The following is a 6,802-nucleotide window of genomic DNA, read 5'->3' as shown; positions in this document are numbered from 1 at the left end:
GGTTTTTGAAAGACATACTAATTTTATATGTTGGTTTCTGACAGTAGAAAATAATGTCAAGTTTTAGTACCCAATGTTCAATTTTGGACAAGGTTCTTTCCTACACCTTAAATTTTGGACAAACAGGTGGGCTGGATGTGAAGGCTCGGAAGAAAACAAGCCCAGCCCATGAAGTGGATAAGTCTGGGAGAACCGGCTGGTCCGGTTTTCAAAATAGAAAGGATAGTTGTTCCTAAAATTTTCTCAATTTATCACTGATTTATTAGGCCATGTGGTGGGATGGTAGGTGCGAGGTCACGTGTCAGCTTTTAAAATTAAAAGGGCATGGAGGTGGCTTAGACTCGAGTACCCTCGCATGGGAAAGCAACTTGTCACCATCTGGGCTATGTTACCCTTTGCCTATATATTAAGTCATGAAATGTTATATATTCCTCGTTTCCTAAATATTTTAATATAAAAATAAAATTTTAGTAAATAATTCCAAAGGCCTAATTGTATGATGCCTAAAAACTTGAGAGGTTAGAACTTTAGATCTTCACCATCTATCCTCCATTTATGTGTAACCATGACCAACAAATATTGTAGTTAATTGTAAACAAACAAAAATAGAAAAGATCATGCTATAAGAATGAAATTGAACCCACAAACCAAGGAATACATCCCTATTAATTCTAGCTCTACTAAAATAAATAAATATTAAACCCTTAATTAATCATTTCAAACCATTTACATTTTCAAAATTAACAGTAAATACGAGGTGAGATTAATTCAAAACTCAGAATTATTTAAACAAAACAAGGATTTACATTTCATAAAATCAATTTAATTATTATTTCCTAAATTAAATAATACACAATTTTGTTCATCTGAATTGAATTTTAATTCATAAAATTCAAAAAACCTATTGATATATCTACCCACAAGCCCCAAATTTAGTTAAAAAGTTTCCTACTTTTAAGTTCAGTTAATTACACAAACTAAAGTACATGGACTTATTCATTGAAATATACTCATATTTGAAAAATTACTTCTTAATACCCATTTAGTCTCACTAGTTTCAATGATAAGGTAAGTGTTTGCTCTTGTAGTTACACTTATTGAAGTTAAGGATCAAGCTAACAATCTAATTATGAGATGAGAAATTTCACAAAATTTTCTATCTTCATCTCCGAAGTTCACGAACTAATTACTCTCAATTCTCTCACTAGTTTCTCAAACTTCACTAAAATGGTATTAAAGCAGGAGATAGCTCACCTAAAACAAGTATTTATAGTAAGGGGGGTTGTAATGTCAAATTCCAAAAAAAATCATTCTCACTTCTTATAAAATGTAAATGAAGTATATCCTATTATTTCTCAGATCTATTTGAAATCGATATACGCTCGTCGTCCTTAATTTATAAAAATTTTGAACAAGGCGATTTTTCCTACTTATCGACTACTAGGTGTACTAAAATACTAAAATATTTCATACAAAGCATATTAACCATTTCTCATCGCTTGTAGTCACAACTTACCACATAAAAGAATATATAAAAATTATGGTAAATATAATGAAAAGAAGAACACTACTATTTATTACTTATTAATATTAAATAACATTAATTATTATAAATATTTTATTTAGTATTCATAATTTTAGGTTTTATTTGAAGATGATAATTATTAGGTTAGTTTTTCAGTTCTAGGTTTTATTGAAATTTCCTATTATCCATAATATGTCATACAGAATACAAGTATTAATATAATTTATTGTATTCATTGAATGGTAAGTGACTATGTGGCCATGTGACCATTTGACCATGTGACAACATCAATATTAAATAATTTATTACAATAGATTTTTTTTATATTTTTAAATTCTTGTAATTAGTTGTAATTTCCTATTTTTGTTGTAATTCCCTAATTCTAGGATTGTTTCCTATTTTTGTTGTAATCCCCTAATTCTGGGATTGTTTCCTATTTTTGTATTTTAGGTATATTGTTTCCTATTTTTGTGTTTTAGGTAACTCACGACAATGCCCAATTTTGTGTATATATATTCATTCTTAATCAATGGAAAAGTTAAGCCATTGTTTCTCAATAATTCTCTCTCTAATTCAACATGGTATCAAGAGCCTAATCTTCTTGGGCGTATTTTCTTCCTTTTTTTTTCTCCTCAATGGCTTCTGGTGCATCCCTCTCTTCCACCAACGATCCTATCACCATCCAAAACTCCCAAGATCCTCAACATCCCTTCCTTACAATCAATCTCTTCAATATCACCAAATTGTCATCCACCAATTGTCTCACATGGAGCCTTCAAATCTAATCTCTTCTTGAAGGTTATGATCTTCATCACTTCATTGATGGCACTCCTACTCCACCATCATCATCACTGGTGTTGCATCCCCAAATCCGGCATACACAACCTAGAAAAGTCAGGATTGTCTCATCTTTAGCGCTCTCCTTGGTGACATCTTCGTTTCACTACAACCACTTATTGCCCACACCACCACTTCCCTTGATGCATGGCAAACCTTAGCCAATACTTATGCCAAACCATCTCGTGGTCATATTAAACAATTGAAGGAACAATTAAAGCGGCGTACCAAGGGCTCAAAATCAATTAGTGAATATATGCAGGCGATAAAGACTCATGCCGATGAACTTGCCTTTTTGGGAAGCTAGTTGATGATGAGGATCTTATTGATCAGGTTCTTGAAGGACCCAGTGATGAGTACAAATCCGTCATTGATGCCATTAATGCCCGTGACACATCAATTTCTTTTGCTGAGCTCCATGAGAAACTTCTTAACAAAAAGCATCTCTTTAGATCGCTCAACCATCTCATCACTACCAGCAACGGAAAATCCCACAACCTTCCTGAATCGTCCAAATTGGTGTCCACCAGCCACCACTCCACAACAACCAGGCCCTACCACTGCGTTTTCTCCTCATGATCAACGCTAACCCAAACCTTATTTGGGTCGTTGTCAAGCATGTGGTATTCAAGGACACACTACCAAACGATGCCCGATGTTTCAGCTTGTCACTAATCAACAATCCCTAACACCTCATCCTCAAGGCACTTAGGGATATTGCCCCTCCACACCCTGGCAACCACAAGCCAATCATGTTGTTCTCGGTAAAAACACTACTCTTACTTGGCTGTTGGATAGTGGAGCATCTCACCACGTTACGTCTGACATGAGCAATCTTTCTCTTCATAGCCCGTATCAAGGATCTGATGATGTCATGATCGACCATGGATCGGCCCTTTCCATCACACATACCGGTTCTACCACCATACCTAATTCCTCTCACACCTTTACTTTACAAAATGTCCTTTGTGTCCCTTCTATGCAAAAGAACTTAATTTTAATTTATCAATTTTGCACTAATAACCATGTTTCTGTTGAATTCTCACCCTTTGCTTTTCAAGTGAAGGATCTAAACACGAGGGCAATTCTTTTGATGGGTGAACCTAAGGATGGCGTATATGAGTGGCTGACTACAATCCCTTCTGTTACCTCTTCACCGTTGCTTGCATTTTCCAATGTCAAGACCATTTTGTTTGAGTAACACTTTAGACTAGGTCATCCATCATTTACTATTATGCAAAATATTGTCTCCAAGTTTTCTTTACCATTGTCTAGTCCGTTATCCTCTTCCACACATTGTAATGTCTGTTCATGTAATAAAAGTTATAAAATTCCATTTTCTTCTTCTACCTTAACCTAATCCCATATGCTTGAACTTCTTTTTTCTAATGTATGGACCTCTCCTATTTCTTTTGTTGATGGTTTTCAGTACAATGTTATTTTTATTGATCATTATACATGGTATATTTGGTATTATCCACTTAGAAGGAAATCTCATGTGTATGATGTCTTTGTGCGCTTCAAGGCATTGGTAGAAAGCAAGTTTAAACACCGGATTGTTACCCTCTATTCTGATAATGGTGGCAAATATCAAGCCCTTGATAATTTTATTTCCACAAATGGTATGTCCCATCTTACTACACCACCACATACACCTGAAGTCTTTCCGAACGACGTCGTTGCCATATTGTTGACACCGATCTATTTCTTTTCACTCATGCATCGATGCCTCTAACTTATTGGACTTACGTCTTTGCCACTATTGTATATCTCATCAACCGTATGCCCACACCCACACTACATCTCTCATTTCCTTTTGACAAACTCTTTGAGTCTCCACCCAACTACACTAAATTTCGGGTGTTTGGTTGCTTATGTTATCCGTGGTTTCATCCTTATTCTCAACATAAACTTAACTCTCATTCCACTTCTTATGTTTTTCTTGGTTACTCTTCAACACAAAGTGCCTATATCTGTCTTGATATGTCCACTTCTAAAACATATATTTCTTGTCATGTCAAATTTCTTGAAAACTCTTCTTCCTTTACTACTCACCAATCCCATCTAGCTCATCCCACCCCAGAGATCATTTCCAACTAGCTTCCCCCAGTCCAAACTCTACCCATTTCAAATGGCTCACTCAATACGCCTCCACAAAGGGATTTCTTATGTCAACATTCGTCTCAAAATGCCCAATCAGTCAACCACCCCTCCTCACCAATCGACCGTTTACCACCAGAACCACACAATTCTGAGACCTCTTCTACTTCAACCATAGCTCCACCCACCCATCAAAATACTCATCCCATGACCACTAGAGCCAAAAATAAACATCCACAAACCCCTAACCAAGATGAATCTCACTGCTACCCTTTCTCAACCATCAGACAATGAGTCTCATACTGTTAACCAAGCCCTAACTGATCCCAAATGGAGACAAGCTATGAATGATGAATTTGATGCTCTTGTTTGGAATGGAACTTGGGAGCTTATTCCATCTACTTCTATGCAGAATCTTGTTGGATGTAAGTGGGTTTTTCATATTAAACGACTTCCTGATGGTTCTGTTGACACGTACAAGCTAGATTAGTTGCCAAAGGTTTTCATCAGCGACCTGAAGTGGATTATCATGACACCTTTAGTTTGGTTGTCAAGCCGACAACAATACGACTTGTTCTAAGCCTGGCAGTTGCAATAGTTGGATGTTAATAATGCTTTTCTTCAAGGCCATCTTTTCGAAGATATCTACATGGCCCAGCCTCCTGGATTTGTTGATAGAGACAATCCAACACATGTATGCAAATTAAAGAAAACTATATATGGACTCAAGCAGGCCCTACAAGCTTGGTATCTTGAACTTCGCCAGTTCCTCATTGAGTCTGGGTTCACAAACTCTCATGCTAACACTTCTCTATTCATTCTCCACTCAAGTGATATTACTGTATATCTACTTATTTATGTGGATGACATTATTATCATAGGTACCAACACCAATATTATTCAACGCTACATTGACCTTCTGGCACAAAGATTTTCAATCAAGGATCTTGGCATCTTGTTCTATTTTCTCGACATTAAGGTTCTTACCACTCCATCTGGTGTGTTGCCTACTCAACGGCGCTACATCTCTGATCTTCTTGCCTGGACAAAAATGTCTAATGCAAAACCTGTTGCTACACCACTTGTTACAGATGGAAATCTCATACTTCATTCAGGTGCAACTCTGACTAATTGCACAGAATATAGAACCATTGTTGGCAGTCTACAGTATCCTTGCCTCACTCGCCCAAACCTATCATATGTTGTTCATAAGCTATCCCAATTCATGCATTGCCCGACATCTGAACATTGGAATGCTACAAAATGACTATTTCAATATTTGAGTGGCACATTGACTCATGGATTATTTCTTCATAAGGCAAATCCACTTTCTCTTCATGCCTTCTCAAATGCAGATTGGGCTAGCAACGAAGACAATTATACCTTTACGAGTGCCCATATTGTTTATCTTGGTCATCATCCAATTTCTTGGTCATCCAAGAAACAACGTACAATTGCTCGATCATCCATAGAGGCTGAGTATTGATTAGTTGCTGCTACTACTTCAGAAATCAATTAGATTTGTTCATTTCTCACAGAGTTTAAATTCACTCTTCCTATACCGCCTGTTATCTATTGTGGCAATGTTGGTGCCACCTATCTCTATTCTAATCTAGTCTTTCATTCGTGCATGAAACATGTGGCAATTGACTATCACTTTATTCGGGATCAAGTTCAATCAGGTGCTCTTCATGTTACTCATGTTTCCTCAGCAGATCAACTTGTCGACGTTCTTACTAAACCGCTTCTACGAAGGCGCTTCCAAGAATTACGGGTCAAGATTGGCATCTCCTCCGGAGCTCCATCTTAAGGGGGCATATTAGAGAATTCATTACAATAGATTTTTTTTTTTTTTAATTTTTATATTCTTGTAATTAGTTGTAATTTCTTATTTTTGTTGTAATTTCCTAATTCCAAGATTGTTTCCTATTTTTGTGTTTTGGGTAACTCACGACAATGACCAATTTTTTGTATATATATTCATTCTTAATCAATAGAAAAGTTAAAGTCATTGTTTCTCAATAATTCTCTCTCTAATTCAACAGTAAGAGTATATAGTGCCTTTTTCTTTGTTTAGTTTGCCATTCAATGGATTTCTCGTAAATTGTGGAAGAAAAGCAAATCACCGCATGTGCAAGCATTTTACCGAATGGTTTGTCACAATCAATATAATAAAATGTTAGGAAAAAGTTACAAGAAAAATATCATTTCCAAATAATAATAATGTCTTATTGATTTTTTGCCACATGACTTTGGGTGCTAAGCAGCCTTGCTCTTCAATTCTCTTCCTTAATTTCCACTCCAGGATTTTAATGGGTTAAATGGAAAATGGATTTGAAA

The sequence above is a fragment of the Vitis riparia genome, chromosome 18 (assembly GCF_004353265.1).
Source record: "Vitis riparia cultivar Riparia Gloire de Montpellier isolate 1030 chromosome 18, EGFV_Vit.rip_1.0, whole genome shotgun sequence".
NCBI lineage: Eukaryota > Viridiplantae > Streptophyta > Magnoliopsida > Vitales > Vitaceae > Vitis > Vitis riparia.
Note: the sequence above shows the minus strand (reverse complement) of the source record.